General features: G+C 53.5%; 1 long non-coding RNA gene across 3 annotated transcripts; it reads right to left on the bottom strand.

The window, feature by feature from the left end:
* Positions 1 to 993: 993 nt before the first annotated feature.
* On the bottom strand, positions 994 to 5591 carry LOC117437932 (uncharacterized). Of its 3 annotated transcripts, none has more exons than XR_004550551.1 (4): positions 5175 to 5591; positions 4006 to 4153; positions 1890 to 2004; positions 994 to 1055 (listed from the first exon to the last, which is right to left on the bottom strand). It is a non-coding gene; the product is annotated as an uncharacterized lncRNA (long non-coding RNA). The 3 variants fall into 3 exon arrangements; XR_004550552.1 differs by having other exon boundaries at positions 4006 to 4148; positions 5175 to 5590; XR_004550550.1 differs by lacking the exon at positions 5175 to 5591 and having other exon boundaries at positions 4006 to 5120.
* Positions 5592 to 7778: the final 2187 nt, after the last annotated feature.

The following is a 7778-nucleotide window of genomic DNA, read 5'->3' as shown; positions in this document are numbered from 1 at the left end:
GCGGAGCCGGCGCCGGGCGGGACTAAGCGTGATTGACAACCGCCGCAGCCAATCAGAGGCGTGGGGGGGCGCCGTCGGCGCCGGGCGGGACTAAGCGTGATTGACAACCGCCGCAGCCAATCAGAGGAGTGGGGGGGTGCCGCCGGCGCCAGGCGGGACTAAGCGTGATTGACAACCGCCGCAGCCAATCGGAGGAGTGGGGGGGCCAGTGTAGAAGCCGAACGGAAGCGGGGCGGGACTAAGAGTGACTGACAGGCGTCTCAGCCAGTCGGGGTGCGGGTTGTGCCGCCGAACCGGGCCCGGACCGTACCGTACCGAGCCGAGGCGAATCATGGGGGTAACGGGACTCGGCGGAGGCAACCGGGGGGGGGCAATGGCAGCTGTCGGCTCCCCTGGGACCCCATGGAAGCCACTCCGGTCCCTCCGGGCGGCTCCGTCCCCCTCAGGCGGCTTCGGCTCCGCTCGGTTCCCTTCGGGCGGCTCCGTCCCCCTCAGGCGGCTTCGGCTCCGCTCGGTTCCCTTCGGGCGGCTCCGGCCTCTTGGGGTGCAGTTCGTACTTTTGGCCACAGGAGGGCAGCACCTCCCTTTGCTCTGAGCCACCCCTTTGCTTCCCCTCCCGCATCTCCGGCACCTGCAGTACCGAGCTTTGGACACAGGATGGCAGCAGCGAGCAGTGCCCCGAGCTACGCCGTGCCCCCCCACCTCCAGCACCTGCAGTACCGACGCTTGGACACGAGGTGGCAGCACACGCTGCAGAAGCAACGGCCTGAGAGCAACGGCGGCTCCCCTCCCCGTTGACAGCCTCCGGGGACCCCAGCTGCTGAGTGGGGACAGTTTGCAATATTGGGGCTGGGGCAAAGTTGCTCAGGGAACTTCTATTCGAGATTCTTTCAGACTTTTATTGCTTTGTGTTTGCTTTGTGGGGATTTATAATCACATTCTTCTCTTTTGCTTTTTATTTTCTTTACACATTTTATTTCCTTTTTCATTCATGTTTTTTCCAGCTGTCCTTGTCTTTTAGTCTCTTTCAGTAACTATTTTTAGGCGTCCCATACCTAAAATGAGATAAGAAATGGGCAAACATGGGTTAGAAAATGAAAAAAATGGTTCAAAACACCTTACAAATGGTCCAAAGTGGAACACAAGTGGCCCAAAATGGATTAAAACAATCAAGAAATGGGTAAAAATGGGTTAGAAGTGGGCAAAAATGGCCTACAATGCGGAAGATGTGGATAAATATGGGACAGAAACAGCCACAGACAGGTCAGAAATAGCCCCCAAAAAAGCTTTAAAGGGGTTAGAAATGGGAAAGATGGGTTAGAAATTGCCAAAAACGGCTTAAAACTGGTAAGAAATGGGCAAAACTGGGATAGAAATGGCCATGAATTGTTTTGAAATAGACTAAAATGGCTTAAAATAGGGTAGAAATGGGGAAAAATGGCTTAAACCAGGCTCAGAAATGGGCAAAAATGTGTTTGAAGTGGCAAAAAAAAATGGTTAGAAGAAAAAATAGTTTAGAAATGGACAAAATGGCTTAAACCAGGTTAGAATTGGACATATAAGGGTTGCAAATGGCTAAAAATGGGTTTAAATCTAGTTAGAAGTGGCCACAATTGTGTTAGAAATCGTCAAAAAAGGCTTAAAGCTGCTGACAAATGGGAAAAAATGGGTTAGAGAAATAAAAAAGTGGCTTAAACAGAGTGAGAAAAGGGCCAAAAAAAGAGGGAAATTTTAAGAAATGGCTTTAAAAGGGTTAGAAGTGACCAAACACGGGTTAGAAATGGCAGAAAGAATTTAGAAATAGCAAATAAAAGTTTAGAAGTGGGCATAAATGAGTTAGAAACAGCCATGTTACGGCATCTTCTTGGAATCAGGGGCTAAGTACACACCTCTGTCCCTGCAAGTGCTGCCCGGGGCTGCCAGGAAAGCCGATCTGTGCAATAGGCTGTGTGTGTTCTGGTCTGTGAGCCCACCATCAGCTACGGTACAGGTGAAGTCTTGTCACTGGAAAATGTTGAGCAGATAATACCCTTTAGTGAGCTAGAAAGCGGCACTAACGCTGCCTGCCTGGCAGGCTAGGAAAGGCAGATACATTTGGGGTTATGCACACGAAAGCTCTACGTCCTGCCGTGGTTCCAATGTCATTGCTCTTAGAGGTAAATGGAAAAGCAGCCTCAGGCCTCCTGCTGGGCTCAGGGATCCATCAGCTGCACCTGAGCAGCTTTGCCTGCAGGATGTGATACTTGCTATGCTGGTAAGTGACCAGTTCAAATAGGTTGAAATCAAGGTGCATTTGCCCAGAGCTGGGTGTTACTCGCACTGGTACTGGTACTTGTGGCAGCAAACATTTACCGTGACCCACCTGCTGAACAGAGGTCAGTACTGCAAATAATAAGCCAGTTTCCCCTCCCTGGCTGCATTAAAACAGGCTCCTCCAGATAAATTTAACCTCATGTCAGTGAAGCACTTTAGCTCAAGGTGCCAAAGACAAGCTTCGGCATGGGCACAATGCCACCAGACACACCAAAGAGCGTGAGGACGGGAAGCCCTTCCCTAAGAAAGAAGGGTAACTGTGGCCTTGGGCTTCTAAAGAGACCCTCAGCAGCTGTAGGGAAATGCCTGCATTCCCTGGGGTTCTAATCATATGAGCACAGGATGGTTTTGGTTGGAAGGAACCTTTAAAGGTCATCTGGTCCAACCTCCCCTGCCATGAGCAGGGACATCTTCAACTCCATCAGGGTGCTCAGAACCACATCCAGCCTGGCCTTGAATGTCCCCAGGGATGGGGCATCCACCACCTCTCTGGCCAACCTCTGCCAGTGCTTTACCACCCTCATTACAGAAAAATACTGGGGCTGACCTGTTCCTGGTTCTCCCTCCCTCCCTCCAGGCCTTGCCTTCTCCTCAGCAGTGCAGGTCCTAATTCAACAAAGACAACACCAAGGGCTGCAAACTCTGCTGGCAGTACCCAAATGTCAAGAGGAAACCGGGGACCTGCATTGTCACAACATCCAACAGGATGATTAGAAAAACACTGGTAATTCCCCATAGCCATAGAGCTGCTGCAAAACAGCCTGCAAGCAAAGCAATTGCTGTTTAAGCAAAAAGCAGCGCAATGGTCTCCGAGCAGGAAAGCAAACCAAGCTGAGATTTCCTGGGACAATGTTTTCAATTACGTGAATGTAATTGACTGGAAGGGAAAAAACTTCTTGAATTAAGCACGTAAACAAGGTGAACAAAATAATTTCTTCCTTGTTCAAGCAGAGGATGTGGTTTTGCTCTCATTTACTGGCCCCAGGTAGGAGAATCTACATCTGTCCAGCTGTTAAAGTGTCACTCTGCATTATGCCAATGTAAGAGGAAACAAAGTCCTGCATCCACATCTTCAGCCCCAGCTCAAGAGGGACGTGGAGCTGCTCAAGCGAGCCAGAGGAAACCATGGAGCTGCTGCGAGGGCTGGAGCAGCTATGCTCTGGAGCCAGGCTGAGAGAGCTAGGCTGGGGCAGCCTGGACAAGAGAAGGCTCCTGAAGGGGAGACCTGAGAGCAGCTCCAGTGCCTAAAGGGGCTGCAGGAAACCTGGAGAGGGGCTTGGGACAAGGGCCTGTAGGGACAGGCCAAGGGGAATGGCTTGAACCTGCCCGAGGGGAAACTGAGCTGAGCTCTTAGGCAGAAGCTGTTCCCCGTGAGGGTGCTGAGGCGCTGGCACAGGGTGCCCAGAGAAGCTGTGGCTGCCCCATCCCTGGCAGTGTTCAAGTCCAGGTTGGACACAGGGGCTTGGAGCAACCTGCTCTAGTGTGAGGTGTCCCTGCCTGCCTGTGGCAGGGGTTGGAGCTGGATGAGCTTTAAGGTCCCTTCCAACATGAACCATTCCATGATTCTGTAAAATGTAGAAATGGGGAGGATAACTACAGGCAAATTACAGACCAATCGATGAAAGCAGAGAGTAAATGGATTTCCTCTCTCGGCAAGGTCAGAGAAGCATGTGCTACGATTACCAGACATACCTCCGCTCTCCTCTCCTGCTTCCCAGTTGCAGAAACCTCTCTTTCCTTTTTGGTCTTGCAGATGAAAGAAAGAGGCTAAAAAAGTCTTCTGGAGCTCTTGAAAGGGTCTGTTCTGGCACACACAGTGTGCACATGGCTGCACGCTGCTCTGAAACAGAAGGGTTCTTGTATTTATCTAAGAACAAGAACTGGGTTTTTCTCAAAGCTCAAGAAACCACTGATGTGGGTCCACAGCATCAACGCTGATGAGGCTGATAGGCGGGTGTGCAGCCTAAAAAGAACGCATGATCAGGGTGCAGGTCACGTGTAAAACTCGCTCAAAACAGACACTCATATAGGGCATCGTGCAAGCAGGGTATTGCTGCAGCAGCCGTCCCTTGAAGAAATGGCTGGTTTTACAAACCTGTCTATCCTTACATCATCTTTATGTTCCTCCTCCTCGTACATATGAACATAAATTGTTAACAAGTTAAGCATAGATGCATAGATGGCATAGATGGCCACTAAAAACAAGAAAAAAAAACCCATGTACTACTATGCCAAACCTAATACATCGGTGCTGCTCACACCAAACCATACACTGGGAGCTTCCTGCCAGCCTGTACCACTTCAGAGCTTGCAGCTTTTACCATGATATTATGATATTAACTTGAATTTTTGCACTGACTGCTAAGAAAGCAAAAAAGGAAGCATTTTTAGCAAGGGATAATAAAGCTATTTCATAGTATCATATCTATAAATAAAGATGCATTCATTACCATCGTACATCACAGTCCTCTATGATAGGCAGGAAAGTGCCAAGTCCCCAGCTCCCCATGCCTCCCTGGGCACGGGCCCTCACTGCAGGGGCACCTCTCCAGCTCACAGGGCAATTCTGCTTTCGGAGGCAGCCTCCCGGAAGGATGCAGCCATTTCATCCTGTTTCAGGGCAGCACCACTCCAGGTGCTATCATTGCAACCGGCCACAAACTTCCCCTTTCTTGGGGGAAGAGAGGGAAACCGATGCGTTTGACTCCTGGAAAAGCTTTGGGGTGTGATGAGAAACATCCTGCACACAGAACAAAACAATCGAGCACCTTGGGGAAGCCCTGGCAAACTGTTTCTGCGGCTCTCCATGGGTCTCAGCACCCCCAGTGTCTCTCCCCCCCCCCCCCCCCGTTTGTCCGTACCCCAAAGACCACGGTGGTGGCGCCGTGCAGGAGGTGGATGCCGAGTCCGTGCAGCAGCGGCGGCAGCAGCTGTTGCCGTGGAGACCGTGACCCGGAGCGGCGGCAGCAGCTGTTGCCGTGGAGACCGTGACCCGGAGCGGCCGCGGGGAACACGAGTGCCTCCGGCAGGAGGGATGGGAAGGGGGACACGGTCCCCGCTGCAGGCCGGGACAGCAGCGCCGCCCCCCCGCGACTGCCCCCCTCCGGCTGCCGGCCTGCCCCAGACCCCCTCGGTGCCCCGGTTCTACCCTGGGCCGAGCCGAGCCGTGCCGTGCCGATCCGGGCTGAGCCGTGCGGAGCCGTGCCCGGCGGGGGGGGCAATGGGAGGTGTCGGCTCCTCCCGGAACCACTCGGTTCCCTTCCTCCTCCTGCCCCCTCCCGCCCCTCCCCGCCCGCCGCCATAGGGCGGCCATGGAGGAGGTGCAGAGAGAGGTGCGGGAGCAGGAGCCGTGAGGAGAGGGGAGGGAGGCGGCTGGGGGGGAGCGCGGCTCTGCGCCGCCATGGGGAGAGGGGAGACAGGGGCGGGCACGGGGGGGGGGGGTGCACTGATGCCACTTGATAGGCGCCATCTTGAGTACGGGCGCCGGGACAGGCCAAATTAGTGAGACGCCATTTTGACGTACGGCACTACGGGGCGGCCATCTTGGTGAGGTGCTAGCCTGAGTACGGCACCTCACCCCTCATGGCGTCCGCGTTGCCGTGGTAACGGCCGCACCGCGCCTGCGCTGCCGCCATTTTTTGTTCCAAGATGGCCCTGACGAGCGCGGCGCGGCCGGAAGCTCCGTTCCCGTCCCGTTCCCTCCTCTCGGGGCTCGCAGGGCCCCCACAGAACCCCATAATGGGAATGCAGAACTCCAGATACCCCTCATAAAGCCCCACAGAACCCCGTATCCCCCCCCTATTGCCCCACACGTCATCTAGGGACTCCAGAACCCCATATCCCCCGTATTCCCCCATACACCCCTTAAGGGGTCTCCACACCCCTACAAAACACCACGGAGAGACTCCAGACCCCCAAATCCCTCCATAGACCCCCATACAGGGACTCCAAATCCCCCCACAGACCCCCATACTGGGACTTCAGACCCCCAAATCCCCCCAGACCCCCATGTAGGGACTCCAGACCCCCAAATACACCCATAGACCCCCATGCAGGGACTCCAGACCCCCAAATCCCCCCACAGACCCCCATGTAGGGACTCCATATCCCCAAAACCCCAGTATTGTCCTCCCATATACCCCGCCCTATGATAGGGTAGGCTAACCCCATCTAATCCAGGCTCATCTAACCCAGGCTAACTGAGGATAGGCTAATCCAGGTTAACCAAGACTAACTCGAGGTAACTCAGACTAAACTAAGTTAAGGAGGCTAGGATAATCTCACCCGTCTAATCTCACCTGTCTCTTATCTGAGCTAAATGACCCGGGATGATCCAAACCGGGTCACCCAAGCTAATCTGACCCGGGATAATCCGACCTGGGCTAATCTGACCGGGCTAATCTGACCCGGACTAACCTGACTCGAGCTAATCTGACCCCTGGGGTAATCTGACCAGGGACAAATCTGACCCAGGACAAATCTGACTAGGGTCAGTCTCCCCCCAGTCAATCTCACCCAGGTCTAATCTCACTCATCTTAATCTCACGCTGGATGGAGGCTATGCTATGCTTCCCCAGGCTAGGCCAAACCACACAGCCGTGGTAAACTAACGCAGGCTATGCTAACCCGAAGTGAGCCGAGCAGAGCTGAAGCCACCCGGGGGGGCGGGGCGGAGGGTCAGCGCCGTCCAATCCCGGGCCGCACGGCTGAGGGGCCGTTTTCCCGCCTAGAGACCGGTGGCCAATCAGCGGTGTCCTTTTGTGTGAGGGAGCGATGGCAGTGCCCGGGAAGGAGCAGACAGCGGTGAGGGCTGGAACGCAGCTTTGTTTTCTGTACGTGCACGGTTACGGAGCTCAGCAGGGTTTAGCTCGGCACGGTAAAGATCGAGACTTGCTGGACGAAGGTTAGTTCGGGCTTTGGTGGGCGGGAAGACTGTTGTGATGACGGAGGAAAGGGGTTTAAATGGGAGAGATAGTGGGGAAGGGGGGGAGAATGGCTGTTAGGGGGGACAGATGGTAGAGAAGGGGGGTGGGGGTGTGGGAATAATGGCGGTTAAAAGGGATAGATGATGAGAAAGGGGTGAAGAGTGGGATACGGGATAGAAGAACAGGGGGGAGTGGCGGGGGGGAAGACAAATTGGCGTGGTGGGGAAAAGCAGATGCCGTATTGGGGGGGACAACACATGACAAGAAATGGACCAAAAGGGCTTGGAAACAGCCAGAATGGCTTCAAAAGAGAAACAAGTGGGCATCAATAGGTTAGAAATAGCCTAAAGAAGATTACAAATAACCAAGAGCAGCTTAAAACAGGACAGAAATTACCACAAATAGAAGTAACAAAGAAACAGTTTAAAACTAGTAAGGAATGGGCAGAATAAGATGGAAAAGCCTCTCCATTGTTTACAATGTGCCAAAAGAATCTAAAAAAGGTTTAGAAATGCAGAAGAGTAAGATAAAAATGACCAT

Source organism: Melopsittacus undulatus, chromosome Z (genome assembly GCF_012275295.1).
Source record: "Melopsittacus undulatus isolate bMelUnd1 chromosome Z, bMelUnd1.mat.Z, whole genome shotgun sequence".
In the NCBI taxonomy this organism is placed as follows: Eukaryota; Metazoa; Chordata; class Aves; order Psittaciformes; family Psittaculidae; genus Melopsittacus; species Melopsittacus undulatus.
This window is presented reverse-complemented; position numbering and strand designations above follow the sequence as displayed.